The following is a 5,171-nucleotide window of genomic DNA, read 5'->3' as shown; positions in this document are numbered from 1 at the left end:
AGAGATTGGTAATTGATTGATTGTTCCTGTCAGCTGGGGATAGGATAAATAGAAATCAACTTAATCAGCAGCTAGGAAAGTTTCAGCTGGATCACAAAGCAGGAAAAATGTATCCGTCTCATACAGACACACACACGGGAATAGCTGAGCATAAGAATAAGCTGCCTAGGGAGATGGTGGAATTGCCATAATTGGAGATCTTCAGGAACAGGCTAAACGCCCGTTCATCAGGGATGCAGGTCCCTGGCAGTAGGGGGATTTCTAAGCATCTCTTCCTTCCCTAGTAATTTCTGCTAAAAATGATCTTTCTAAAGCATCAGATGCTCCTACAGTGAATACTTCCAAGGATCTTCCAGGCAGAACTGTTACACTTCTCGCTCTTCTCAATCAATAGGAGAAATAACCTGTAGCGTTGAGAGCTCTGGGTCTGTTGTGTGGACCGCATGCTAAAGGAAAAGTAAGTTGAATCTGTCCTTGCCCTAAGCCGTCTATGAGGTAGGCCAGGTATTCATCTCACTACCTCACTTTGCAAATCTGATAAAATAAGCTAGTGAAAGATCTTAGAGGGGACTTTAAGAATTGGATAGGTACTTGGGAGGTCCTGTCTCCCAGTGTTATGCCCACATGCTATTTCTTAGATTAGTACAGGATTTATTTTTTTTAAAACATGATTCCTGTATTTTGAAGTTGGGGGTTACAGTGATTTTGAATTCAAATAAAGCCTCTCATGCTGGACTGAAAATGAAAGTTACCTTGAGAAGAGGAACAAAAAGGATCGACGAGTTCTGCTAATAATGGAAAGTCATCGAGGGGAAATATCTCCTGCTATTTTTCAATTTGCATGAATGGCTGAATTGGTGGATGAGAATTTTCCTCGCTGATGAAGTAGGTGACATGCTAATCAAGGCAATGCAAATAGCTTCCGAAAGTACAGTAATGCAGTGGGCCTTGGGTTGTTAAAAGACATTCTAGCCTTGTCCTCGGTTTCAGAGCAAATTGGCACCGAGCAGGACAAAGGAAGTCAGATTACAGTCTGCCTGCTCCCTGCAGGGACTCTCCCTAAGACTTGTGTGATGGATACCTCGTTACATAATGGAGTCTTGATTGATACTTTGTCAGTGAGGTCATAATATAGCTCCACATAACAATTCAGCCCGTCTCCCCGAATGGGAAATGCACCTACACACATACTTAATGGGCTTTTTTTTTTTTAAATTGCACATTGTATTTCTGAACAAGAGAAGCTTATTTAGAGTACCTTCTCCTTTACGTTTAAAACACAAGCATCTGAAGAGAAAGCCTTGTGTGTTCTCTGTGCCCCTGTGGACTGATTTACAATCCTTAAATTTTTTTCCAGACAGTTATTGCAACACAGTCTAATATGATGGTGCATAGGAAAAGCCTAGTGCGCAGAGTATTGCCTAAAAATTGTCTAAAATGATCATTTCAGGTAGGTGCTACACAATGATGTACAAAATCCTAAAAGTTTGGGGCAGTAAATTTGTTGTAAAATAGGGATTATTTTGGGTTGCGCATCATGGAACCAGTTTCACAAATTTTGCCTGATGTAGGCTCACCCTTAGCGTGTGTATTTCCTGACACTTCAGAGCTTTGCGTTGCAATGCTACTGCTTTTAACAAATAGAGTAACTACGATAGGACTCTCTTGTTTTTAAATGTGAGGATTTATTAAAGGTCAGAGTGCTGCAAAGTATTCCATAAGCATGAAATCTGGTGTTTCGATTACTGAAGTAAGTGAATCTCCGAGGGAGGATGAACTCCTTCAAAGTGTAATGTTTGCTCTTGCTACCTTGTTCAGCTTTCTTCAGACTAAACATGTTAATTTGATAAATGTCAAAACAGTCTAAAAGTAAATGATTTGTGTTTTTGCCCATGCAGTAGACTAATGCTGATTTGTTTTTAGTAACCAGTAAGGATGCTGGAAAACCCCGATGAAGATTTCATTTTAAACAAAAAGTACCAAAAACTCCACCAGTTTTGCATCACAAAGTAGTGGTTAAAGTTAAGATTTGAGTAAAGCAGCATATCTGTGGTTTTTGTGGGTGGATGGATGCATCTCAGAATGACTATCAATCTGTCAGAGGGGAGATCTGCATGTCATCTCTGCATATGACAAGCAAAATCAATAGTGACAAATATCTGTCCAATACTAGTCTACAGCAAGAGCCACATAACCCTCTTGCCATCTCTGGCACTTGTCAGCCCTTGAGAGTATAAACCTTTTTTTTAAGAGGCCTGTAACCAACAGTGGGATGAACTTAGGAAGGAAAGACAAATATGGAAGTGATACTAAAGCTGCAACCAAATGTCACTGCCAGTGTGCTTAGTCATATTCAGACTGATATGTGTGCGAGGGATGCCATACCAAACAGTTGCACGGCTGCTGCCCTGCTTGTAGACTGTTCTCGTGGGTACTTTATGGTGTTCCCCTCTGTAGTTTCTGGCTGGCTGAGTGAGACAACAGTGGGGCACTTGGAAGTGAAACCACAGAAGGGCATGAGGAAAACAAAATGAGAGCAGCTCAGGAATTATCATGCACAATCAAAGGAACGTGAGCAATTTTACTGCACTCACAATTGGCTCTAGTCGGAAACTTTTTACTGAGATGCATCCATTTTGGTGGAAAACGCCAGGTTACTAAAACCTAAACTGTTCACGGGGCAGTGCCATAGTCTCCAAGTCCACAGGCATAAGGGTGGTGGTCAGGATGCTCATCCGGGATATTGGCAGACTTGGATTCTAGGCACCTGTGCACTGGGGTGATTTGAATCCTGGCCTTCCACATCCCGAGTGGCTGCTCTAGCTACCAGGGCACAGGCCATAATGGCATCTCAACCTCTGTTTTCCACTGAGAACCTTTCAGAAGTTCCAGATTCATGCCAATGCAGCATGGGGAAAATTTCTAATGACTCAAATATCCATCAAGTGGGGAAATCATTTTCTATCCAGCTGTAGCTACAGGATGCAATTATTGTCAGCTTAGAAACAGCTGGGAAAATCCCTTTAAATTAGATGCTTCTGTCCCTTCCAGAAGAAAACACAGAAGCGAGAGGAGCAGAGCTTTAAGTAAGCCTGTATATGCTTGGAACAACCATCATCCAGCAGCTGCCTCCTTAAGCCTTGTTCCCTGGCTCAGCTGCTTGATGCCCGGTCTTTCTCCAGTGCGGTCTGCTCCCCCCCGGCAATCGGTTCATTTTTGTCTGCTGTCCTTGCGTCGTGATCCTTCATTCTTTTCCCTGATGGATTAGCATCTGGCAGAGCAAGGGTCAGAAAATGCTCAACCCAAAGCAAAGGTGCAGAGTCTGCTCTGTGGTTATCAGTTCCTTGACACGTAGCTTCTGCCCTACCTATTTCCACCTGTAGTGCCATAAAAACAAATGCACAGTGACTGATTTGCTATGTTATCTTGGTACCTCCTGTATCATTTAAAAAGAAAGTTTTGAGCGGTGTCTAAAGTTTAAATTGCAGTGGGAATCTTTAAGTAAAACAGTAGAGATAATACTGTGATTTTCCATTAACCTTTAATTTGTGTTTTCTCATTTGTCTTCACATCACTGTCTTTAGATGAAATGGGCTGAAATGTAATCCATTAACTCTGTAGGAGACTTCTGCTTTTGCATAGCATGAATGATAGAAGTAACATTGTGTACACTGAAATTACAGTGCAGAAAATGATACCTCTGTGGGGTTCTACTGTACCTGAAATGAGTTCAGAAATGCAGCTTATCTCTGTGTAGACATCACCTGAGGTTTCATGCATATTTAAGCAAGATGTGATTCATAAATGTTGAAGCCAGGGGGACCATTTTGATTGCCAAGTGCAGAACTCGCAAACATTTTGGGGGGTCACCTACTCATTTTTACTTCGGCTATACTGCAATGTACCCTTATGAGTGCTTGTGACAGATAACAAGGAAAAAGTCATACTTCTTGCCATTATAACCCTGCTCTAACCCAGGAAAGATTGTAGAGTTGTTCTTCACTTCTAAGTTTCCTCTGTTCATATTTTCCTTCTCCTTAATTCCATTTTCCCATTGAGCGTCTCATGGAAGTTCATTGCATACCCCAGTTTGAGAGAAACAGGCCTAGTGTAATTATTTGTATAATGCACAATATCTTAGTGCATCAAGTCCAATAACCTGTGGTTAAGCTAACCCGTATTGTCCCAAAAGATATCCAGACATGATTTAAAGGCTCCACGTGATGGAGAATTTTACTAGTTCCAGTGGTTAGTTTCCCCCACAGCTATAAATATGCATCTTATTTCCAACGATAGGATTTTATGCCTCTGTCTGCTGGAACAAGTGTTTCCAATTATTTAGCTAAAAAGCTGATGCCAGGTGGAAGAGGGGACCAGCCACCCCCCCCCCCCCCCCCACACACCCATAACTGTTTTTTTCTGTAGCATCAAGCAGTGAGATGCCATTCTGCTGTGTTGGCTCCCTCCACCGTAAGTCGCAACATGACCACCGAAGTACAATGCTGCGGGCAGAAGTAGCGCCTGAGGAAAGTCAAGTGGCTCAAAACGGGATTGAGAGCCGCCAGCACTTGTCACTTGCTCAGAGCGACGCAGTGAGGTAGCGCTGAGGAGCAGGGCAAGTCTTCACTTGGGCCCCTAAGGGCAAAGCTTCAGCCTAGAGCCCTGTTCTGAAGGCAGGCACCTGCATGTTTTCTTTCAAAGAGCTAAGCAGCCTGGCTCCTTTCTTCTGTGACAAAGGTACTGGAGGGGATGTTGGAGTGTGTTATCCAATGACTTCTTAACATAAAATACCTAAACTCACCTATGTGCAGAAATCAGCATGCAAGCCATCCCCCTCCCACATGAGTGTCCTAGCCGCTAGGCGACAGATACGCACTTCCTCTTGTGCTCTTCTTCCAAGTCATCTTCAGCTCCTTGCACGGTGGCCCAGTTTCAGTACAATGGGAGGGGAGTGCCTCCTCCCAGTGTGGCTTCAATCTGAGTGTTTATAGACTAGAGACAAGAACTGAACAGGACTCAATACTGCTGATTTGAGCGGTCGTGTAATTTGGGGTGGGCGAGCAAGATGCATGCCCCAAGCACTGCTTGGGGTGAGTGGCACCAGAAGGATTCATGGGGGGTGCCTCACCCCGGGGTTACTGCCCTGAGTGCATTTTTCCATATGATTTTGG

Source organism: Crocodylus siamensis, chromosome 11, assembly GCF_052110815.1.
Source record: "Crocodylus siamensis isolate JL-2025a chromosome 11, ASM5211081v1, whole genome shotgun sequence".
In the NCBI taxonomy this organism is placed as follows: domain Eukaryota; kingdom Metazoa; phylum Chordata; order Crocodylia; family Crocodylidae; genus Crocodylus; species Crocodylus siamensis.
This window is presented reverse-complemented; position numbering follows the sequence as displayed.